At 40.0% G+C, this 26,493-nt stretch overlaps 1 protein-coding gene across 4 annotated transcripts in view; it reads right to left on the reverse strand.

Annotated features, from left to right (window-relative positions):
• SYTL2 (synaptotagmin like 2) overlaps nucleotides 1-26,493 on the reverse strand; it is a 161,740-nt gene that overhangs the window by 128,430 nt on the left and 6,817 nt on the right. For all 4 annotated transcript variants that reach the window (XM_050755787.1, XM_050755785.1, XM_050755782.1 and 1 more), the window contains exon 3: nucleotides 26,127-26,275. The gene's annotated coding sequence lies outside the window, so the exon portion shown is untranslated. The remainder of the gene's footprint in view (nucleotides 1-26,126; nucleotides 26,276-26,493) is intronic.

The following is a 26,493-nucleotide window of genomic DNA, read 5'->3' on the forward strand; positions in this document are numbered from 1 at the left end:
ACAGGCAACGTAAGTAAAAAACCCTGGACCAGGGGGTCATATGGCCAAAAATCTAGTTCTGGTCTTATGTAAAAATCAGCAGGTCTCTTCAACTCTGAATCTCAGATTTTCCATCAATAAAAATTGGAAAGGATGAATAAAAATATTTACTTGCCTATAGTAAAAATGTAAATGAGATCATGGTAATGTATAAATTACTATCTATCTATCTACCTATCTATCTATTTAAGACAGGGTCTCGCTCTGTCACCCAGGCTGCAGGAAAGTGGTGTGATCATAGCTTACTGCAGCTTTGATCTCCTGAACTCAAGCATTCCTCCCACCTCAGCCTCCAGAGTAGCTGGAACTACAAGCATGCACCACCATGCATGGCTAATATTTTGTATTTATTAAAAGATACTGAATTTGAAGTCAGGAGATTTGTCTTCTCTTCTGGACCCTGCTAACAACATTCTGTGTGGCCTTGAATAGGTCTTTTAACCTCTCCTGCCTCGGTGTCCTTATCTCTAAAAATAAGAAGTCAGGCTACATAGATTCCAAGATCTCTTCTAGCTCAAAATCCCAGGTTTTAAGAGTTTATGATTTTTAAGATAGTCATTCTCTGAAGATCAGCATTTAAATTTACCTGTCATAATTTTCATATCAATTATCTAGTCATATATCTTATAGGGTTTAAATGTATGAAATACTAGTAGGTTTTCTGAAAATTGTGCTTGTTTGCAGAAAAATCTCTATTTCAGATTGTGTTACCCTCTGCATCTTTAAAAGACAAACGGAAAAGGAAAAATGTTAAAGAAACTTAAAACAACTGTTTCAGTTATCTATTGGTGTGCTTGCTGCAAACCACTCCAAAATGCAGTGGTTAAAATGATGATTTATCATTTCTCACGATTCCGTGGGTTGGGTGGTCCTGCTGCTGCACTCACTACTTGGGATTTCTTATGTGGCTGCATTCAGCTGAGGGCTCAGCTGAGGGTGGAACCCCCAAGATGGTCTCTCCTCCTGGGCCTTTCCCCATATGTCCTCTCATTCAGTAATTTAGCCTAAGCTTTTCACATGGCTGCTGGATCCCAAGCATTGCAAGAGTCAAGCCTCAATGTGCAAGTGTTTATGTCATGCTTGCTAATGTTCATTTGGCCAAAGCAGGTTTTGTGGCCAAGTTCAGTATCAATGTGGAAGGACCTGAATATCTGGAAGCATGTTTCATCAGGGACCACCAATGTAACAGTCTGCTGCCACAACTTCCATTCAACTGGATTCTAGCTAACTGAGATCTCATCCCTCTCTCTCATGCTCTAACATAAATCATTTCATCTTCTACTTACATGCTTTGTGCATTCTTGTATTTCTGCATATGTAACACTCCACTTTAATTATTGTTTTTATTTTGGCCTTCACTCTCCAAAATGGAAGTTTCATGAATAAGGGAAGAGACAGTGTCTTATTCCTCTCTGAATGTTCAGCATCAATGTCTCTGCATGAGGGACACTGCACTGAATTGAATTTTTGAGAACTTCATCAAATGCAAAGGGCACATCATTTCATTTAAGATTGCAGCAGGGCAAGGATTCCTAACCTAGGTTCTTTATTTTCATCAATGCCTATTTGAAATTTAGCATTTCCTTCCATTATAAATGTAAGCAACAACCCACAGTAGTATTATCAGTAGATGCAACTTTATTACCAATAGAATTTTTTATTTAACACTACAGTTGGCTTGTTGCAGATATTTTAAATACTAAATTTTTAAAAATAACTTTAAAAATTTTGAATGATGATTTAAATATAATTGATTTTCTATGTAATCCTGGGTATTTTATTTTATTTCATTTAGAAACATTATTCTCAGAAGGAATGCATGGGTTTTACTAAACTTCCCAGACTGTCCATGGCAAAGTAAAGATACAGAACCCCTGCCTAGAGTGAGCACCTCATTTGGAAGATATTTAATACCCAGAAGACATTTAATATTCCACCCCACAGGGGCAGCATCAGCATCACCTGGGAACATGTTAGAAAAGCAGATTATCAGGCTCTACCACAGACATTCTAACTCTGGGGGTGAGGCCAAGCAGTCTGTGCTTCTATAAGCCTTCCAGGGGATTCTGGCATGTACAACAGTTTAAGAGCCATTAAACTAGGAAAAATAGTGAGTTGCAACTGAGGTATACAGGGGTTGCTAAAGCCTATTTAATCAATCAATAAGTATTGATAAATCATGATGTGTATCTCCTATTCCTCAGCACTGGGAAAGGTACCACAGGAAAACGTTCTACATCTTCATTTGCGTGATGATAATGCAGACGTGTACATATATAAAAAGATTTAGGCTGCACACTTAAGATTTGGGCACTTTACTAAATGCATGTTATATCTCAATTTTTAAAATAAGTGTACTGTAGGAGACATGTAAGAGTTCAATGCATAATCCCTGCCTTCAATGAACTCTTCAATCACTTTAGAAATCCATTTATCCAATTATTTATTGAGTGCCAGGCAGGGTGCTGCATGCTGAGGGATACAAGAGCGAATGAACCAGGCATGAAGTCTGTCCTCATGAAGTATACATTCTAGTGGGAGAGTCAGAGAAATAAACAGGCAACTCTGAAACAGTGATAACACCTATTAATTATGAATAATATGCACGCTAGTTACCATATTTCACTGATTCTAAGATGCACATCTTTTGTACAGCTTAACATTTCTGAAATAAGGATGTGTTTTGCATTCTACAATTTCCAGTTTAACTTAAAGTGTTTTTCTAATGTTATGTAAAGTAATGGTTTATCTTCAGTTTAGAGCGTCTTATAGATTCTAAAATATGAAGTATCACAGGAGTTCAGAGAGATGTAGACCAATAAGAATTCCAAGAGTCAAAAAAGGGAAAGGTGAGACTTGAGCCAGGTTGAAGAAAGAGGAGGATTTTTAAAAGAGGAATAACAGGGACAACTGGAGGTGAAGGCACCAGAGCTGGGAGGAGCAAGCCGTGATTGAGAGATACAGGTTCCAGTGGGACAAAGAAGGGGAGTGTTAGGAAGCGAAGGGAGCTGAATGGCCAGACATGTTAAAATCAGATTATAAAAGGCCTGGAAAGTCCAGCAATGGTACAGTTAAACATAAGAAGCAACTGAAGATTTCTGAGCAGAAGAATGAAAGAGCTTAAGTATGTGGAATGGACTCAGGGACAGGAGGACAGGAGCTATATATACGTCCATTTTCAATTTTTGGTCAACGATTTTGAGATTAAAGGAAGTAGATTCAGTACCCAGAGAGTTTATGTGCTCACAGTGGAGCCAAGACAAATATAAGATGACTACATACACATGAGCATGTGGCAGAGATGAATGAGCCAACATCCAACCACTCCCCAGAATCCAGTGGGAGAGCACACCCACTGGGTGTTGTTGCTCTTGAACAGCTCTACCTGAATGACTGTGCTAGACCCTGCCATTGGCAGCAGAGCCAGCCACACCAGCATTGGGGCCCTGGCCATCTCTGCCACTTAGTTGGGCCTCATAGAGAGCCCTAGGTGCTCAAAGACTCATTTATCTGCCTTCTGTTTTAAAGAGTTCTGATAGTTATACCAAATTTATTGAATCTTTACCACATCCCTATAAGGTAGGTGTTACCACTCCCATTTTACAGATGAGGACACTAAGGATCAGAGAGGTGAAGAAATTCACACCCTAGTCTGTCTCCTCTCAAAGTCTGTTCTTTTAGCCAGTCTTCTCTGTGAGTCTCAGGTGTAAGGAGACTGCCAGATCAATGATCTCGGACTCCCAGTCATGGGGTCTGGAATGGCTAGTGCTAACAAAAACTGAGCTTGGAGCCCACCCCTGTGCAGAAAATTACAGCCTTGCCCCAACCTTGGCCATGCTCAAGCATCTATAAGACTGGATCTTACTATTTGCTCTGCACTTTAATTATTCTGCCAGGGCAGAGAACCTGTCTTAAATCCCTGACCCATTGACTTTCTCCTGTCAACCTCCTCCTCCCAGTTGTGGTCCTATTCCAAATTAGATTAACCCCTGCAACCTCAGCCTTGCTGCCTGCCTGGATCTGAGAGCCATCACTGTCTGGAAACTGCTGCTGCTAAGTCCCACTCCCTGACATCTGATTTCCCATTAGGTCAGGGAGTATCTAAGGCTTCAAACCAGAAACTATAGCTGTGCTCAGATTGGGATACAGCTGGCCATTAGCTGTGGGAAGTAGTAGATAAAGATAAGAAGGAATCCCAAGGAGAGTATTTAGGGACAAAGGCAAGGAGGGGAAACCACAGCCAGGCCAAAGAAATATCAATCCAAAGAGCCTGACAGAGAGGAGAGACCAGCTGACAGGGAGTAGGACTGTAACTGACGCCAACATTAAGGAACAAGTGCATGCAAAAGGGAGGATGGAGGTGAAAATAGCAATGACTTCCCAAGCAAACACTTGAATGTGAAGACAGGGCTTTCTTGTAGGCCTCTGAGTGTGGAGAGAATAGTAAGGTCCCCACGCTGGCTTAAACATTTGGACCTGACCTTGTGGCTCTGACTAAGCCCTCAGGCATTATCATGGAACATTGGTTGCTTTCACCACAATCCAGCCCAGTCCCAGCCTCCTCCCTCTTGCCACCCTCCTTCATTTGTTCACTTACTCAACTAACAAACATTTGAGCCTCCACTAGAATATAAGTTCCATGCAGGCAGAAACACTGTCTTTTTCATCATTTTAAGGCTTAAAATCCAGAGCAGTTTCTGACACATAGTAGGCACTGGATATATTTGTAGAATGAATAAATAATTGATGAGTGTTTGGGAAATGTGCTGAGTCCTAGATTATCTTCTGGTGTGCCAATAGCCTTAAATAGAATATCAAGTACATGTTGCCGGCTGATATTCACCAACAGTAAAATTCAAGATTTTAGTAGTCTAGCAGCTGCCAGCTTGCACAGTCTTCAGTCAGATACTTCCTACATTAAGATCATTTACAAATTTCTAAGACAAGAAATAGCATGTGGACTTGAAAGCAGGTAAAGATATAGTTTATGCTTTATATTAGTACTTTAATTCATTTTTAAAACATCTAAAATGTACTAATTTACTTCCCTTTTTGTTTCTTTAAGTTTACTATTTTTAAAAAACTTGTGGTCAATTCTATCAATACTACTAAGTATCTGTTACTGGGTTCAAAGTAATTTTCCACAGAAAAATGCCTGGAAATTGCCAAAATTGTACAGTCAACCCTGCAGCTCAAAAATTATAGAGTTTGACCACAAGACTTTTTATACTTGAGTGGAGTCCCAAAAAGAAAATATTGATGCAAAGCTTTGAGATTTTACTCCTGGTTACTTCTTAAGGCACTAGCTCAAATAACACTCAGAAGTTTTCAAGATGCATGTAAACTCTACGTAAGCTCCAATCATCTGTGCGCTGACTACAGGATGCTGTGGTTAGTCAGGTTGAACTTCCATCAGCCACCTTCATGTTCAGAGTAAACAAATAACAATTCTGGGACTTGCAAAGAAACCATGGGAAACCCTGAATGGGACTTTAACTTTGAATTAAGGGAAACCACAGGCCACCACACTGCCGCCCATGAACATGTTTACATTTTGTCTGAGTGCAGGTTAGTGCAAATGGAGTCTCAGTGACTTACAGAGCACTGTTTTAACTATGATGTGGTTAAAACAGTCTAATCATGTAACTCCTCCAGCAGGCTGCTGAGTAGTATATGCTCAGCCTCAACAATGCAGACAGAGGTGGGGAAGAAGATTGGAGAGGGTGGGATCAGAGCATCCAGCTGACATGAAGCTACAGGGTCTGAAGGTCCACGGCAAACTTGGGTTTGTGCAGGATAGGTATTACTGTCTGTTGGGTGTGCGCGAGGAGGGCAGAAACATATATACAAGCAGGAAGCATCATTCAAAATGACATACCATCCACAGAAGATTTACCTAGTATCTGCTTTATGATCATCTTTCCTGGGAGATTAGAATGTGAAAGAAAGTATCAGCCTGAGTATAGTTTATAGAATTTTATTGAAGATTTCCCACTAAAAGTCACACTGAGTGTCTTGGGGTAGAATGGTTTGTATTGAGCAACAGAAAATGTTGCAATGTTTGGTGAGAACTGGCAATTATACATTTCCCAATTCCTAACTATTTCTAAATTCTGCCATTCTAAGATAAAATAGTTGAGGCCATAGCAAACATTTCTCCTTTTCCCTACCCTCCAGGAAAACTAAATAAGTAAGGGAGCCAACAGAAAGTAAGTTCCTTGCTTGCTTGAGAAGCAGGTCCTGCTTAGCAGGGCAGGGGAAAAGAAAGTGCGGGCACTAGGAGAAGTCAGAGCCATGACCACAGAGCGAGCTGCTTATGGTCTGTATAACATTTATCCTGTGAAGATGACTCCTCCAGAATCTATCCCACCCTTTCTGCTCTCCTTAGAGCCCTGGCAGAGAGACTAGCACAGCTGAGATAGGGTTTGGGACAAGTCACTTCAGGAGCTCACTAGCTGCTACATCCATCCCTAGGAAAAGGGTGTCTGGATCATTAGTGTACTGTCCTGGGTTAAGAGGCTGGAGAATGAATGCTGCATAAATCAGTGTCACTTCTTTCTTTGTTCACTATGCCTAATACATAGCTTATTTATGTTTTGAAGGGCCTGATGCTGAGTGTGCAGCTCTAAAGGCCCATGAGGGTGAGTTATAGAGGGAAGGGAACATTTCCCTGACTAGTTCCTAGAAGGTATTTTGCAACATGGAGCAATGGTTTGTGTTTCCAGGCAACTGGACTATCTAAAGGAAGACCCCACAGGGGATGGGTAGGTGAGGAAAGACTGGAAAGAGCTGGGTCCCTGATCTCTAGCAAGACTGGGGGAAGAGGATTAGAGCAGAGCTCAACCTAATCCACAACTAAAGTGTTAGGCGAGGAAACAGGCAGAAACCCAACTGCATGGATTTGGGCAGCACAAAAATATCAAGAAAAAGGTACATGAGATATCATAGAAAGCATGAAGGCCCAGAGCCAAAGCAAGGTTTTAACTGGAATCCAGGCTGTCATTTCCTATTAGTGTAACCTTTCACAAATCTCTTAACTTCTCTAAGACTGTTTCCTTATGTATAAAATGGCACTAATCATGATTTCATAGGGATCTTGTGAGAATTAAGCTATAGAAAGTATATACGCTCAAAATATTATTCTGTTAGATTGTAAGCTCTCTGAAAGCAAAGAATGGGTCTTAGCAGCATAGCAACTGCTACAGGAGAAAGAGTGTTTAATAAATGTGTACTAATAAGTGAAAAACGAGAGCCTAATTCCAGATCCCATCCCCAGGTGAGGCTGAGGCTGCTAGTCTATACACATTCTCTTTCTTATTACTCAAAGTGGAGTTAATGAACATTGATATCCCCTGGGAACGCCTTAGACCTGCAGGCTCTCTGGCCCTACCCCAGACCTATCATTTTGGCCAGATCCCCAGGTGAGTCTTTTGACATTAAACATTGAAAAGCACTGCTTATGTCAGGATGCACAGGAGGAAATGAGGAAGCCTGCGTCTCCTGCTGGAAGGCATCTAGTGGCTGCAGCTGGGAGCGGCTGGGGACAGCAGAGCTGTCAAGTAGTGTCCAAACTGATACCCTAAACTAGGACCACTGTCTGTGAGGGTTTGGGCAGATGGCCAGGCTGTTCTGCATCAGAGGAACCAGGGCCTCAATCCATCTGTGCAGAGACAGTCTACAGATTGCATGTGTATGTAAGCAAAGGTTGAGTTTCAGAACAGGAGACTGATCTTGAGGCAATGTCCAGAAGTCAAGGAGGCAAGAAGTCAAGTCCAGGGGAGTCAGGTAAGAGAGAAGCTAAAACAGGCTGTGCTGGTCTAGGAAGCCAGCGTCTGGAGGACAAGGAGCTGGGGAGAAACAGAAAGCAGATAATTCTGCTGATATTTGCTGAGCCTCTAACAGTATGTCAGAGAGAGAGCTCTCACTTTAGGAGAAGTTGCTACCCATGCTCGTCTAACTCCCTTCAGCCTGGAGGTGGATGTGCTACAAAGCTCTATGTTCACAGTCAGCAGGGACTCAGCATCATGACACATTTGCTCCTCATGAAGGCAGGTATGAGTCCTGCCGGAAGGTATTCTCTCCTGCTGACATGAAGAGATGAACAGTGAAAGTGGGGAAGTGAAATTTCAGGGACCATTTCTGAAAGTTCTGTGAAAAACAGGCTAGAGAGTCCCGGGACCTTTGCTCACACCACAACACTGAGTGTTTTCAGCCAGGAATGGGCTCCTCCTTAGGAGATAATAAGCTGAAGGACCCAGTAACCCAGATAGCATAGTCTCTGAGGGATCAGCATGGAATACTATTATCCAAGGATGTCAGAGCCAGAGGGGACCTCGTGGCTTGCAATCATTTTTTAATCCACAGAGCCCTGTCTTCCAATGTGATCTTACTCAGATCCCCAACATTTGAAATGAATATTAGCAACGCTGTTCTTATTGAGGCAGAATTTGGATCCCAGATCCATTCCCTTCCCACCTATATTCCCCAAGGCCCTCTGAGGCCCCTAGGTGGACCCCATTGGATTCCACGGAGCAGTTGGGAAGCACTGCTCTGCACCAGTCCTAGCTTTAAAGAAATGAGGAAAAGGGAGCCCACGATGACAAGGTCCTCCAGCATCTGGCACCAGCTCACCTCACTACCCCTGTGGCTCCCTGTACTTTATCTATTGTGGTCTCTCTTCAGTCTTCAGAATATGCCATTCATTCTTTTCTGGGCCTTTCCAAGTGCTGTTCTCTCTGCTGGAAGCACTCTCTGTTCCCCTCCATGCTTCTTTGCCTCCCCACCCCCAATTCCTGTCTGCTGACTCCTCCATATTCTATGGGTCTTAGCAAAGGCCTGTTTTGTCCACTGTGGCCAGCACAGTGCCTTATAAATGGTAAGTCCTGGGTATCTGTCTCTTTTTTGAATGAGTGAATGAGCACACTTACAGGAAGCTTGTTCCGTGTCTTCCTAGCTAGCTCCAAGGTTCAGAAATGTTGACAGCCCCTCCACCCAGATATGGGGTAGTCATAGGAAAATCTTTGTCAAGTCTGTGTTGATTCCCACTCAGAGAGTTTTGACTGGAGTACGACGGTGTTAGGTTGAAGATCTAGGTAGTGATAAGAATGCATTGAGCAAATGCAAAGTGACACACTCACAAAAAGTTGCTAGGTCCAGGTGACCTCAATGTGGCCATTGAGAGTTACTGGCAAATATCTGTTTCTTAGGATGACAGTTTTCAGATATTATCTGAACCCTCTGCCATCCTGAGGGTTTGGAAATAAATAGGTCTTAAACCTGACTACTAGCTAACTGTAGTGACTACATTTGGTGTTCCTACTAGATTGTCTTCCAAAAGTTCCACAAGGAATTATTTATAACTTCCCTGATGGCAAAATACAGCCATAAAACATACTGTTTGGTATTTCTCAGGCATCTCTGTGGTGGATGAATGAGTCACTCCCAGAAGACTTATCTGACAGAAAAATAAATTAAATAAATATGAATTAATGTTATACTAAATTTTTTCTGCGTATGCAAGCAGCTGCAAACACTAAGGTCAACATATGCCAAAATATGTTCAAATTATTAGTATGTAGGCAGAAAATAGTTAAGAAAAATGATCTCTTTAGACAGTATTACTCAAACATTACTTTTACAAGCTTTGTAGAATGATTCAACCGGTTAACTCAAGTCTCTGCTTAAGTGACTCATCATGGTAAACAGGTTTTTAATTAAAAAGGAAAATTATATTTGCATCCCTCTAAGATAAGGGAGAAACTACACACCATTTAACTACTTACACTCTTATCTCTACCTATCTTTGGCACCAGTTACAAAGGAAAACTACCTGGAAGGATAATTTCTTCCACAATAATCCCTTTCAACTAAACAAGACTTAGCATTTTATAAACTATGGTCACATGCATGATTTCATTTGATCCTCTCAACAGCCCTCTAAGACAGGTTTGACAAGAATCAGAGTCAATGTCATTTAATAAATGAGGATGCTTAAGGCCACGGAGACTACATGATTTGTCCATGGTTGTCCTGCTAGTAGGGGTACAGCCAGGGCCTTGAACCCAAGGTTTGTGATCCCAGGTCTATGTTAATGTCATCATCATCAAGTAAATAGTGGTTAAGTCTGCCTGCTGTTTCAGGTCATATTGTAGAAGGACCCTGATCTTCTACTGCAGTGGTTCTCAAACTATACTTCTTAAAACCCTGAAGATCCATAGTGGTGCATGGGAAGCCATGCACCTTCTTACCTTAGGGAAGGTAAGAAGACAGGATACTGGGCCACTATACCCAACCAACAGCTCTGGTTTTTTTGTTTTGTTTTTTGTTTTTTGTTGTTTTGTAGTTTCCACTTGTATTATAGATTAAGGGGTAAATGTGCAGGTTTGTCATAGGGGTATATTGTGTGATGCTAAAGTTTGAGGTACAAATGATCCGGTCACCAGGTAGTGAACATAGTACCAAACAGGTGGTTTTTAAGCCCATGCCCCGCTGCCTCCCTCATCTGGTAGTCCTGAGTGTCTACTGTTCCCATCTTTATGTTTATGTGTATTCAATCTTTATCTCCCACTTATAAGTGATAACATGCAGTTCTTAGGATAATGATCTCCAGGTCCATCCATGTTGCTGCAAAGGACATGATTTTGTTATTTTTTATGGCTGTGTAGTATTCCATGGTGTATATGTACCACATTTGCTTTATCCAATCCACTGTTGATGGGCACATAGGTTGATTCCATGTCTTTGCTATTGTGAGTAGTGTTGAAATGAACATACAAGTTCACATGTCTTTTCAATAGAATGAATCACTTTCCTTTGGGTATATACCCAGTAGTGGGACTGATGGGTCGAATGGTAGTTCTGTTTTAAGTTCTTTGAGAAACCTCTAAACTGCTTTCCACAGTGGCTGAATTAGTTTGCATTCCCACTAACAGTGTATAAGTGTTTCCTTTTCTGCACAGCCTCCCCAACATCCATTGTTCTTTAATAATTGCCATTCTGACTGGTGTACGATGGTATCTCATTGTAGTTTTGATGTGCATTTCTCTGATGATTAATGATGTTGGAGCTCTGTTTTTATTCTCTTATATACTGACATTTCAGTATATAAGGGTTGATATTTCAAGTAAAATTTCTTTGGAAGAAGGTAGGTATTCCACTTCTTAAAAAAGTTTGAAACAGCAGTACACTAATCCAAACTTCTCATTTTACAGATTGGAAATGATTTCTAAATATAAAGTAATTTGTCCATATTCACACCCAGCTAAGACCAGAAACCAAACAGTTCTCTTTACACACAATTAACTACCCTGTGGTTGGGATAAAGTTACATCTCACAGTACAGTGTTTTGTCTATACCAATCGTTCTCAAACTTCAGTGCGTATCAAGATTTCTTGGAGGGCTTGGCACAGATTTTTGAGTCCCACTCCAGAGTTCCTGAGTCAATAGGGCTGTGGTGGGCCCCTATTCATTTCATTCCTAACTAATTTTAGGTGATGCTGATGTTGCAGGACTGGAAACCATGGTCTGAAAACCAGTGGTCTACTGGATACCAAACAACTGAGTTGACTAGCCAATTGTGCATTTCACCAATTTTCATTCTGGGGGAAAAAAATGGTGAAGGACTCCTTCAGAGTTTATAAACCCATTGCTTTAACCATGCCACTACACATTCAATAACACATTGCACTGATAGTCTGTCACATCAAAGATCCTAAACCTTCCATGCAGCCTGTGGTGTTTATGCTCCAGACATATCCCCTTGTCCAACCTCTGAGTTTACCTGCAGCTCTATCTCAGTGGCTGATGTCTCTTTGTGTCTTCATCTAGGACTTTCTTCAGCTCACAAGAGTTTGCTCAGTCCACAAAGGGGTGGGGTAAAGGGACAGATGCCCCTAATTCTCAGGGGCATCTTTCAAACAATGAAGATAGGAGTATGTGGATAAATACTCTAGCTTCTCTATTCCATGGTGAGACAATTTTGAAGCTTCTTCCTTCAGTGTCCTGACAGCATCCCTAGTGAGATGGAGCCCGGTTTCTCACAGCAGAAACTTACTCATTAACACATTTTTTCAATTAACATTTTTCCCTTCCCTCTCCATTTCCTCTACTTCCTGATTTATGCTTCCTGGAATCAATTCCTAAAAAAACTACTGACATCCCAAGTTCTTGCATTAGGGTCAGCTTTGGGGGCAACAAAAACTAGACCACTATATCTCAAAGTTCTTCACCAGATTCATGAAAGCAGCACCTGCTCTTGATCAACTTTTAGTTCTATGCCCTGGGGTTTTATTCATGGGTCTTTGGGCTGGCTAACCCAAGTTGAGTGTATTCAATGAGTCTTAATAAATAAAGAATACAGATTGTTGCTGCCTTAAAAACAATAGCAGAAATACAGACTATTGAGTCATATGTGTATACTCCTAATTCATCAATTGTATGCTTAAGTAGTCACTCTTCAGAAAAAGGCTCAAGTTCACCAGTATCCAATCTATGAAGGATACCAGCTTAAAAAAAAAAAAATACTGGCATTATGCAGATTTTTCAGGGCAGCACTGTGAAAAGCACCTGCCAACTTTGAAATGTAGAAAGTTTGCTTTTGTGCTATCAAAGCAAGATTAACCTTCAGCAAATATTTACATTTGAGGAGTGGAGTTTAAGCAGTGATGGCATCGACATTTGTCAAACCGCAGAGCAAATCTCAAAGAGAAAAACCCATCTGAAAAACAAACTGTCCTCCTCAAGTTGAAGCCAAATAATGGAAATAGATCTTTTTGGTTAAAAAAAAAAATAAAAGATCAAACTTCCTCCTAAATAGTAGAACTAATTCATGTAGTTCATTCTACATGGTGGTGGCTTAATATTTTTCTTATTTAAAACAAAGCAGATTTTAAAAAACATAAGAAAAATTCTGGAGGTGATGGATACGTTTAGTACTTTGGTTGTGGTGATAGTATCATAGGGTATGCACATGTCCAAACTCATAAAGATATAGACATTAAATGTGTACAATTGTTTGCATATCAAGACACTAACTGCAAAAGCCATAAAGGAAAATGATGAACAGATTTGACCACAACAAAAAACTCAGGAGAGACAAGAAATAAACTAAACATAAGCAACAAACTTGGAAGCTACACATAATAATGAGCTGCATATACTTAAAATGTACAACTTAATAAATTTTGACATATGTATACCTCAGTGAAACCATCACGTTGGCTTATTTTCAAAAAGTAAATTTTACCTAGTTTTAAGTCTATATCACTTTTAAATGACAATTTCTGGAATAATCCATTAATTATTATCTTTATATAGTGACTCATCAAGGGCTGAAAACTCTTTACATTATTCTGTATCTGAAATGCTACAGGAGTATGCTAAAAGTGCATATGTGCAAAAAACTGGTTGGCACAACTCTGCAGAACTTAGGAGGCATATCTGGCAAATAATAATAAAAGCTACCACTTATTGGGCATGTATCATTGCCAGGCTCCATTATGTAAGTCTTTGGGTACATCATTTGTTACCCTCATAACAACCGTATGAGGCGGGTATTACTAATTCTATTTTATAAGTGAACAAGACTTTGAGACATTAAATAATTTAGATACATTTATATAGCGAGAACATTGCAGAGCTGGGAACTAAATTTGTTCCATGGTAATATTTCCCAAACTATTAATTTATTTTTGTATTCATTCAACAAATATGCACCAGGCCCTAAGTTAGATGTTAGACATATAGCAGTGAAGGTTGTTGACAAAGTTCCAACAACGGTAACTTTACAGCCAGTGATGAAGAGAGTCACTGAAATATAATTACACAAATAATTGAATTCAAGTGTCATGAATGCTATGAGAAGAAGTACCAGGAGGTGTAAGAACATGCATTGGAAATCTGACTTAGTTTCAGGACAGGCAGTTAGAGGAGGTACTTATGAGGAAGTAATATTCAAGCTGAGACCAGACAAATGAGTTGGTTTATAGGTTTTTAAGGCCTAGTGTGGTGGTTCATGCTTCTAATCTCAGCAGTTTGGGAGACCGAGGCAGTAGAATTGTTTGAGCCTAGGACTTCAAGACCAGCCTGGGCAACATAGTGAGACCTTGTCTCTACAAAAATAATTTTTTTAATTAGCTGGGTATGGTGGCGTGTGCCTGTAGTCCCAGCTACTTGAGAGGCTGAGCTGGGAGGATCACTTGAGCCCAGGAGGTCAAGGCTGCAGTGAGCTATGATTGCTCCACTGCACTGCAGCCTAGCCAACACAGGGAGACCCTGTCTCTTAAAAAACAAGAAAGGAAGAGAGGAAGGAAGGAAGGAAGGAAGGAAGGAAGGAAGGAAGGAAGGAAGGAAGGAAGGAAGGAAGGAAGGAAGGAAGGAAACAATCCTTTAAAAAAATTATATCAGATATATGATACATATCATATAGGACATCTATCATTGCCAGACTCCATTATGTATGTCTTTGGGTACATCATTATATCATGTATATATCATATATACATATATATGTATACCACATATATATGACTATATATTATATATATGTTTTTAAGTAGAGGAAAGTGACATGATCAGATTTGCAAGACTAATAATGGGTAAGCAATTTGGACACTGGGGAGAAATGAAGGGGGAAAATTGCTATCTACAAGTTCAGCCCTCAGGCAGGTTTGGAACCAGAATCCACAAATCTGTGTAGCATAAGAAAACCTCACACATAAATATCCTTCAAAGTGATTCTGGGTTGGTAATGCTCTGAGGCATTTAGTTAGTAAAGTAAACTTTCAGGAAAAGGATCTTTGAGTCAAAGTTTTGTTTTTTGTTTTTTGTTTTTTTGAGACAGAGTCTCACTGTGTCATCCAGGCTGCAGTGTAGTGGTACGATCGTGGCTCACTGCAACCTTCACCTCCCAGGTTCAAGCTTTTCTCCTGCCTCAGCTTCCTGAGTAGCTGGGATTACAAGCGTATGCCACCATGCCCAGCTAATTTTTGTATTTTTAATAGAGATGGGGGTTCGCCAGGTTGCCCAGGCTAGTCTCAAACTCCTGACCTCAAGTGATCTGCCCATCTCGGCCTCCCAAACTGCTGGGATTACAGGTGTGAGCCACTACATCCAGCCAAAGTTTCAAAGAGTTCTCACATATGAGGTTTTAATGAACATGAACTTGCAATTAAAACACAAGGAAACAAGCTACCATGCACAACAGTTAACAGAAACAATAAAAAGTAGAATCAGAACTACAAATACTGCAGATACTATCACATTCACAATATAAGATAGATTGAAAAGAACGAAATAGGACTACTGTTAATAAAAAGTATATATGTAGCTAAATAGTATTAATCCATTATTTCTTAAATATGTTGCACATATTTTCTTCCAAGTTTGTTGCTTTTGTTTATTTTGTTTCTTATTACTTCTAAGTTTTTCACTCTTTTGAAGTCAAATCTGTCCATCATTTTTCTTTATGGCTTTGCAGCTTGTCTCTTGCTTAGGAAGGCTGTTTCTATTCCAAGGTTATTTTTAAAATCCTTATCGTAAAATGTTTATTACAGACAGTCCTCACCTGATGATGTTCAAATTAATAATAACTACCTTATAATTTTATGACTTTATGATGCTGTGAAAGCAATACACCTTCAGTAGAAACTGTACTTCAGTACAGTATTTAATAGATTACATGATATTCAATACTTTATTATAAAATGGGCTTTATATTCAGTGATTTTGCCCAACTGCAAGCTAATGTAAGTGTTCTGAGCACATTTAAGGCAGGATAGATTAAGCTATGATGTTCAGTAGGTTAGGTATATTAAATGCTTTTCTTTTTCTTTCTTTTTTTTTTTTTTTTTTTTTTTTTGAGACAGGGTCTTTCTCTGTCACCCAGGTTAGAATGTAGTGGCACAATCATAGCTCACCATAACCTCAAACTCCTGGCTTCAAGTGATCCTCTCACCTCAGCACCCCAAGTAGCTAAGACTACATACGTACCACCATGCTTGGCTACTTTTTAAAATTTCTGTGGAGACTGGATATCACTATGCTGACCAGGCTGGTTTTGAACCCCTGGCTGCAAGCAATCCTCCCACTTCAGCCTTATAAAGTACTGGGATTACAGGACTAAGCCACCATACCCAGCCCTTAAAAGCATTTTTGGCATATAACATTTTCAACTTATGATGGGTTTATTAGAACATAATACCATCATAAGTTGAGGAATATCTGTACTTTAATTATTTAAATATGGATTTTATATTGAGTCTAATTTTTATTTTTAATAGATTACATTTGGAAATTCCAGCACTGCTTATTAAATATACCTTTCTTTCTCACTAATTTGAAGTATCACTTCCAACGTAAACTAAATTAATTTCTTGTTATGGTAGATGAGAATTAAGTTATCCAACAACTTCTAACTTCACTTACTCCGTCCTCTAGCCTCCCAATTTTTGGTCAAATCATTAGTCACTATTTATATAACAAAAATGCATGCAAATATTATGCAGGGTTGAGCCAGGTAGTATACTATGATTATATTTCCTTTCTTGAACAACTTTTTATTTTTCCAAGTGTTAATACTTGCCTTGTTATTTTCAGTTGCACAGTTTTCTGTGAATCTATACAAATGCTTATTTGGGCCTGTCAAGGACCTATTATTATTTTCCAAATACTCAAATATATCAAATATCTTTCTACTCCACTGTTTTCCTGGCAATCTCCCTCTCAGAACCCTCCAACTCTCCTGCTCCAGTTGGGGTTATTACTCTCTAGATCTACTGCAGAACTATCATAATGGGATTTCCTTCACTGCTTTCTTGTGTTGGAGGCTTCAAATGTCAGTATGTAGAGGTGTTTTCTCTTGAGAAAAAGCTTCCAATCTCCTGCCTGCAGGGGAGGGCAGCATATGTTTACTTGCTATTTGGTAGTAGGGTCTTTCTGGGACAAGGTTTGAGAAAGAAGGCTGAGTATCTCGCTGTTCATTACTCGAATTTTCTCATAATCAGCATGTTTCAGCCTCCTGCCATAAATTCAGTTCCACCTCACCCCTACATGTGTGGTGTTCCTGAGTCTGTCTGGGCTCTCTCTGGTTCATTGTCTCCAGAGAACTTGTCTTCTGTCACCTGTGGAGGGTAGCTGCTTAGCATCAAGAGATGGGGAAGATGTCCTTTGGTGCTAATAGCTCCAAACAAACATATAACTAATCCTTGCACCTCACTTACCTTCCATGGTATTGGTACCACTTTAAGTCCTGTGTTCTCTATGGGTTCTCACATAGTAACCTCTTCTGCTCAAAATCATGTTTCTCTCCTCTAATTTTCCACCTTCTAAATTTTTTTTTCTGAAATTTCCCATTTGCTGATGTCTCCTTTCCAATTCTCTGTCTTTTGGGATTTATACCACACCCCACACCTACCACACCTGATACTTACCCAACCCCACCACACACGTATACATTTAGTGAGGTTTCAGTAGGAAGAGGAGATTAAACTCTGCCATGTTTAACTGAAAATCTCCAATTTTATAGTCTCATATATGTATATATGTGTGGCACTATGAGGTATATAAAATTATCATGATAATAATATATTAAGAATAATGGTAATCAACCGTAAATGCCCCATTCTACCATTTCTCCCAAAGCCCCAGGGGCCCTCTTACAAACAGGCCTTTAACATCCCAGAGTTTCTCAGGGTAGCTATGCATCATGGCTCTTGATGCATATGATATAACAAAGAGATGAGTTGAGAAGTAAAAAATAATTACTTAGTAATTGAAAGAAAACATATTTCCAGTTAATAAATGAGATATATTACATATCATATTTTATTACAAACTTAGTTATATTTAGTATACTTTATGCCTCCAAAGTAATAATGTGACCTTAGATCTGTTTGGAAATGTGTATACATACACACACACACACAGATATGTAGATAGATGATTAATAGATAGACAAGGTCATTTAGATACATAGACATATATTCCTTCTGGCATTTTTAACCCTCAGAAATGACTATTTCTCCACCCCATTCCATGGCTTCACTGTTACAGAAGTTGTTTATTCTGTTTTGGTTTCAACCTTTTGCTCCTTTCTGTAACTAACCCAAAAAGTAGTTAGGAGAGAAAATTCCAAATTTTCTCCTCAAGCAATCAATATGAACCCTTTTTCTAACATTCCATTTACAGAATCAGGCTCCAAATTCAGTCATTATTATATCCCACATTTATGTGTAATGCTTCTCTTAGAGACAGAATTGTATCCTTCCAAATTCGTATGTTGAAGCCCTAACCCACAATGTGATTGTATTTTGAGGCAGGGCCTTCAGGGAGGCAATTAAGGTAATAAAGGGTATAAGAGTGTGGCCCAATTCAGTAGAACTGGGATCTTCATAAGAAGAAGACCTTGCAGGGATCTCTGTCTTTCTCCATGTGAACAGAAGAAAGGCAATGTGAGGACACACTAAGGAGGCAGCCATCTGTAAGTTAGGAGGAAAGCCCTCCCCAGGTCAGGAAGAAAACACCAACCCTATGGCACCTTAATCTGGACCACTTTCTACGGTGTATACCCAGTCTGTGGTATTTTGTTATGGCTGCCCTAGCAGAAAAAAATACTTCCCCCTATTTTTCTGAATACATCCTTTTTAAGTCAAAATGATGAGGCTGGGAAGCCATATGATGGAGCTACTCTCCTGATGATTGCTGACAACAGAATTAAGCCCTAGTGACTGCAGAATCAGGGCCTCTACTGCTATGACTCCAAATCTGATTTCTACCCTGCAGGAACACACATTATAATGACTAGTCATCCCTCAGAATGGAGCCTCTGATTATTTAAAAGAGCAGATGAAGAATAGGTGAATAATGATGGAGCACTTTACTTTCTGCAATCCCACAATGATATTCACCCTTCTGTAACCAGTCTTTTCCAAACCACGCTTTCTCAATCTCAGTACTGTTGAAATTTAGGCCAATTGTTGGGGGCATCCTGTACACTGCAGGATGGTTAGCAGCATCGCTGGCCTCTACCCACTAATTATACCCACAAATGTTATAGAATATTTAAAAGCAAGTTTTTATTTATTTATGCCACTAGTACCCCTTCCCTAGTCATGACAATTTAAAATGTCTCCAGACATAGCCAGATGTCCCCAGGGGAACAAAATCACCCTGGTTAAGAACCACTGTTTAGCCTTTAGTTCTTCTGGGCTATAGTTGTTAAAACCTGTCAACCTCTGACAAACCACTGTGTCAAAAATAAGTGATAATGAAAAGTAATACTGTATTCCCCCCTCAAATATAAGCATTGGGACAGGAATTTGTGAAGAGAAAAAAATTCTTGTGATACCAGCAGGAAATATATTATTTCTTGGGAGATATTATGTATCCGTATTTTGTATTGCACAAAGCTATTTTCTCTGGAGATATAAACATAGATATGGATGCAGATATAGACATAGATGTATGTATTAGGACGTTCTTGCTTTGCTACAAAGAAATGCCTGAGACTGGGTAATTTATAAAGAAAAGAGGTTGAATTGGCTTACAATGCTGCAGGCCTTACAGGAATCATGGTGCCAGCATCTGCTTGGCCTCTAGGGAAGCCTCAGGAGCTTCTAAACACAGCAGAAGGCGAATGAGGAGCAGGTACCCCACAAGGTGAAAGCAGGAACAAGTAAGAGAGAGAGTCAGGGGAGGTGCCACGCACTTTTAAATAAGCAGATCTCAAGAGAACTCACTATGGCAAAGACGGCACCAAGCCATGAGGGATCTACACCCATGACCCGAACACCTCTCACCAGGGCCAATCTCCAGCATTGGGGATTACAATTAAACATGAGATTTGGGTGGAGATAAATATCCAAACTCTATCAGCATAGATATCTCCACATATATAATAGTCATATGCGTTTTCACATATGTATACACTCATGAAACCAACAGCACAATCAAGATATAGAACATTTAAAAGCAAGTTTTAATTTGTTTATTTACTTATTTTTAGAGACAGGATCTCACTATGTTAATAGATAGACAAGGTCATTTAGATACATAGACATATATTCCTTCTGGCATTTTTAACCCTCAGAAATGACTATTTCTCCACCCCATTCCATGGCTTCACTGTTACAGAAGTTGTTTATTCTGTTTTGGTTTCAACCTTTTGCTCCTTTCTGTAACTAACCCAAAAAGTAGTTAGGAGAGAAAATTCCAAATTTTCTCCTCAAGCAATCAATATGAACCCTTTTTCTAACATTCCATTTACAGAATCAGGCTCCAAATCCCTGCAAGGTCTTCTTCTTATGAAGATCCCAGTTCTACTGAATTGGGCCACACTCTTATACCCTTTATTACCTTAATTGCCTCCCTGAAGGCCCTGCCTCAACATAGGCTGGCCTCAAACTCCTGGGCTCAAAGGATCCTCCTCATCTTCTCGAACACTGAGACTGTAGATGCCCACCACTGTGTTGGGCCTTTTTTAATTTAAAATTTTAAGGGAAGCACAAAGTTTATTAGTTTCAGAGAAAGTCATATGATATATATGGGGGATATTCATGAGTTATCCCATGAACATACAAAAATAAATGCTACTTTACCTCCTTTTTAAACTTAAACAGCTATAGGAACTTGCATTCTTGATTTTTTTCGAATGTACAATTAAGTTATTATTGACTGTAGTCACCGTGTTGTGCTATCAAATAGCAAGTCTTATTCAGTCTTTCTAACTATGATGGAACACTTTACTGTCTGCTATCCCACAGTGATATTCACCCTTTTGTAACCGATCTTTTCCAAACCAGGCTTTCTCAATTTCACCATCTCCACCTCCCCCCAGCACATCTGAAGCCCATCTGAAGGATAGTTACCAGAGGATGGGAAGGGTAATGGGGGATTGAGGGGAGGTGGGGATGGTTGAACTCCAATGAGTTCAATTGTTTTCATTTTTAGACCCCACAAATAAGTGAGAACATGCAATGTTTGTCTTTCTGTTCCTGGCTTATTTCGCTTAACTTAATGATACTCAGTTTCATCCATGTTGCTGCAAATGACTGAATCTCATTCTTTCATGATTAAATAGTACTCCATTGTGTATAAGCATGACATTTTCTTTATCCATTTATCTGCTGATGGACACTTAGGTTGCTTCCAAATCTTAGCTATTGCAAACAGTGCTGCAGTAAACATAAGAGTGCACATATCTTGTCAATATACTGATTTCCTTTCTTTTGAGTATATACCCAGCAGTGGAATTGCTACATCATATGGTAGCTCAATTTTTAGTTTTTTGAAGAACCTCCAAACTGTTCTCCATAGTGGGTGTACTAATTTACATTCCCACCAACAATGTACAAGGATTCCCATTTGTCCACATCCTCACCACTATTTGTTATTGCCTGTCTTTTGGATATAAGCCATTTTAACTAGGGTGAGATGATGATATCTCATTGTAATTTTGATTTGCATTTCTCTGATGATCAATGATGTTGAGCACCTTTTTATATTCCTGTTTGCCATTTGTATGTCTTCAAGAAATGTCTATTCAAATCTTTTGCCCATTTCTTATCAGATTATTAGATTTTTTTCCTATAGAGTCATCTGAGGTCCTTATGTATTCTAGTTATTAATCCCTTGTCAAATGGGTAGTTTGTAAATATCTTTGCCCATTCTATAGGTTATCTCTTCACTTTGTTGATTGTATTCTTTGTTGTGCAAAAGGTTTTTAACTTGATGTGATCCCACTTGTCTGTCTTTGCTTTGCTTGCCTGTGCTTGTGTGGTATTACTCAAGAAAGCATTGCCCAGTCCAATGTCCTGGAGATTTTCCCCAATGTTTTCTTGCAGTAGTTTCACACTTTGAGGGCTTGCGCTCAATTGGGTATTGTCAAAAAATATCAGAGATCTGCTACCCAACTTCAAACTATACTACAGGGCTACCAAAACAACATGGTACCGGTACAAAAACAGACACATAGACCAATGGAACAAAACAGAGAGCTCAGAAATAAGGCCACACACCTACAAATACCTGTTCTGTAACAAAGTTGACAATAACCAACAATGGGGAAAAACTCCCTATTCAGTAAATGGTGCTGGGAAAACTGGCTAGCCATATGCAGAAGATTGAAACTGGACCCCTTCCTAACATCACATATAAAAATTAACTCAAGATGGATTAAAAACTTAAGTGTAAAACCCAAAACTATAAAAACCCTGGAAGACAACCCAGGTAATACCATTCTGGACATAGGCACAGGCGATGATTTCACAACAAAGACACCAAAAGCAATTGCAACTAAAACAAAAATTGAGCTTCTGCACAGCAAAATAAACCATCAACAGAGTAAACAGACCAACCTATGGAATGGGAGAAAATATTTTCAAACTATGCATCTGACAAAGGTTTAATATCCAGCATCTATAAGGAACTTTAACAAATTTACAAGCAAAAAACAACCCCATTAAAAAGTGGGCAAATGATATGAACAGACACTTCTCAAAAGAAGACATACATGTGGCCAATAAACATGAAAAAAAGCTCAACATCACTGATCATCAAATCAAAACCACAATGAGATATCATCTCACATCAGTCAGAATGGCTGTTATTAAAAAGTCAAAAAACAGATGCTGGTGAGGTTACAGAGAAAAAGGAATGCTTATACAAGGTTGGTGGGAGTATAAGTTAGTTCAACCATTATGGAAGACAATGTGGCAATTCCTCAAAGACCTAAAAACAGAAATACCATTCAACCTAGCAAACCCATTACTGGGTATATACCCAAAGGAATATAATCGTCCTGTTATAAAGACACATGCACGCGTATGTTCATTGCAGCACTATTCTCAATGGCAAAGACATGGAATCAACCTAAATTACCATCAATGGTAGACTGGATAAAGAAAATGTGGCACACATACACCATGGAATACTATGCAGCCATAAGAAAGAACAAGATCATGTCCTTTGCAGGGACATGGATGGAGCTGGAGGCCATTATCCTTAGCAAACTAATGGAGGAACAGAAAACCAAATACCACATGTTCTCATTTATAAGTGGGAGCTAAATGATGAGAACACATGGACACATAGAGGGGAACAACACACACTGGGGCCTATCAGAGGATGGAGGGTGGGAGGAGGGAGAGGATGAGGAAAAATAACTAATGGGTGCTAGGCTTGGTACCTGGGTGACGAAATAATCTGTAAAACAAATCCCCATGACACAAGTTTACCTATATAACAAACCTGCACATGTACCCCCAAACTTAAAATAAAAGTTGAATTTTTAAAAATCAGTGATTTATGTGAATTCAGATGTCACAATAACATAGAGGTGTTATCATGCATGTGTAACTTACTTGTCAGGTACTACTTTCTGGCATTCTCACAGTATGGCATGCCTGGTTTACTTTCTGGAAAGAATAACCATTTATTCATTTATCCAAACATTTGCTAAATATCTCTGAGCACCTTTTACATGTCAGGCTCTGTGCTAGGCACTGGTGGTATAATGGTGAAGCAGAGAGACATGGTCTACACCCTTACAGAGCTAAGATATTAGCTTGAAAGATTGACACTGAATGAGTTCATTTCAAGGGCAAGGAGAGCTACAAAGGGGAGGTCAAGTGCATTCTGAAAGCTGTGGTCACACTAGTGGCTGCCCCTATCCCCGCAGCATTCACCAGGCAAGCTAAGGGCTTCTTCCTGCAAGCACCTCAACACTCAGTCCTGAGTGAGGACTTCTCTGACCCGCAGTGGGTAGGGGCATGGTTAGCCCCTGCAGGCTATCGGGGTTGGGAATCAATGCCCTCAGGAGCGTCCTCAACTGATGACAAATGAGAGTTAACCACCCAGCTTCCTCACCCTCTGGGTGGGACAATTCTGAGTGTATTCTCTGCTGTCTCCCAGGGTTTCCAGTGAAACCAAGCCCCTGTTACCCATCTCCCAATAACTTGTTTGCTAACATATCCTGAATTGGCTTTTATTCCTCCCTCATGTCCCCATTTTCCTACCATAGCTTTCCAAGACTACTTCCCTAATAAACTACTTGCACTCAAACCCCCATATAAAGGTGTTTCTGGGGGAACCCAATTGGAGCATATAACAAGGGGACCTGACCTAGACCTGGGTGGGCCTGGATCTTGGAGGGCCTTATCAGCCATGTCAGAAACCCTTTCCTAAGAGATCTGTGGAAAGCCATTTATGGTCTTAAGGGAATGGGTCTGTGGAAGAATGTGAAGAAAGGACTGAATTCAGGATGGCTAGATAGGAAGCTATTTCATCAGTCAACTCAGGAAAGACTGGGACCTGTACTAGGGTGGAGGTAGTGAAGAGAAAGCCTGACATAGTGCCTAGCTCATAGTAGCTGCCCAACAAATATAATCTAAAATACTTTTGGATGAAAATTAATGACTGGGTTAAATCTACTGTAGAATGTGTTCAATTCCAGCTGTGGCCAGTGGAATCTGTCAATAGACTATTGAAACTTGAAGCTTGATTAGATCTGGAGGTAAGGAAAATTAAAGAGTCTAAAATGGGCCAGGCATGGTGGCTCATGCCTATAATCCCAGCATTTTGGGAGGCCAAGGCGGGCAGATCACTTGAGGTCTGGAGTTCAAGACCAGCCTGGCCAACATGGTGAAACCCTGTCTCTAATAAAAATACAAATTGGGTGTGGTGACACACTCTTGAAATCCCAGTTACTTGGGAGGCTGAGGCAGAAGGATTACTTGAACCTGGGAGGCAGAGCTTGCAGTGAGCCAAGATCACGCCATTGCACTCCAGCCTGGGTGACAGAGCAAGACTCCGTCTCAAAAAAAAACAAAAACAAAAACAAAAACAAAAAACAAAATAAAATATAAAATATAAAATAAAATAAAATATAAAATAAAATAAAATAAAAGTCTAGAATGACTCCTAATCTTCAGGCTTGAAAAGCTAAGTGGAGGCTGGTGTCATTTTCTAAATATGGAACATAGCCTCAAGGAGAAGGGGCAAATTGGAGGGGGTGGAAGATAATGAGTTTGGGGCATGGTGTGACTGTGAGCCATCTAACTGATGCTGAGTGTGTGTGTGTGTAGTCTTGGAGCTGGGTCCAAGATGCATATTTGGGTCCCATCAAATTTAGACACTAACTAGGTGGAGAAAGCCCTCTCTGGCTACACGGAAAATATGACACAGAAAAGTTTCACATTCTCCTACTTTCCAGCATTCTCATATAACAGTTAAAAGGCTACAAGGAAGAATTAACATTTATTGAGGACCTACAGTGTGCCAGGAATTGTACCCAGTAATCTTCAGAGCAGCCCTGAGAAGTATGCAATATTATGTCCATTTTCTAGATCAGGAAACTGAGATACAGAAAGGTAGAGTAACTCATCCAAGGTCACACAACTAGTAAGCAGTTTCAGAACCCTGAACTGACTCCAAATTTCATGTTCTTAAACAAAATAAGCATCAACAAAGTATGGTTATGGGAAGTATATCTCTCAGTCTCACCAGATGCCTCAATGGGTACTTCCCAAAGTCAGGGGCATTCGACAGAAGAAGGATTTTTCAATTTCAGGGTCAAAGACTATTCTTCTCTGCAATACCCCTTTCAACTGCTCATGGCTTCACTTGGACAGCTTCCTCTCCAAGCAGTCCCCCTGCTGGTGACTCTATCATGTAAGCCCTAGCTGAAGCCTCTCAATTTCTGTCTCGGTAAATTTGCCTTTTCTAGACATTTCATTTACATAGAATAAGAAAGTGGTCTTCTGTCAATGGACTTTCTTAGGTAGTGTGCTGTATAAAGGGTAAAATAGTATGTCCTCAAAACCATATGAAGTGTGTAGGGAGTAATTCACAAACTTCTTACTCCCTTATTTAAAAATGGAGCACACTACCTTGGGTTTGCTAATATTGGTAGATATTCCTGAAAATGTAATTTTATTTTCCTTTCCATAAACAAATACAGTTCTTAAAATATGGAAGTTAGAGTGTATACTGCCTCATTCTCCAGATGTGAGGTAGTGTTACTCCACATATTCTCTGGTGGTGTGGTGATAGTAGTTTCATAGACTACTTCCTGGTGTGGAGGTGGGCATCTCACCTGAGCCATAGAAGGTTCCAGAGATTAGGCAAGCTGACAACTTGAGCCAAAGAGATGAGGTCATTCTTTTTGCCAGTCACTGCAATCTTGCAAAGGGCAGAGCCTGAGACAAGCTCCTTGGACCAGAAACTGGAACCAAGTGAGTGACCCTTAGGCAAAAGAAAGATTGAAACTGTGGTCAGTGGAACTCATTCTGGAACCTGACCCTGTCCTGCCTGTTCCCACCCTCCTCCACACTTGCCAGAGTGAACTTCTATCATCATCACAGAGCCTGTAATCTTCTGTATGGCTCAGAGGACCCGCCATGATCTGTCCCTACTTGCTTCTCCAGCCTCCTGTCTCAACTTCTCTCCTATCCCTGGGAACC

The sequence above is a fragment of the Macaca thibetana genome, chromosome 14 (assembly GCF_024542745.1).
Source record: "Macaca thibetana thibetana isolate TM-01 chromosome 14, ASM2454274v1, whole genome shotgun sequence".
NCBI classification, from domain to species: domain Eukaryota; kingdom Metazoa; phylum Chordata; class Mammalia; order Primates; family Cercopithecidae; genus Macaca; species Macaca thibetana.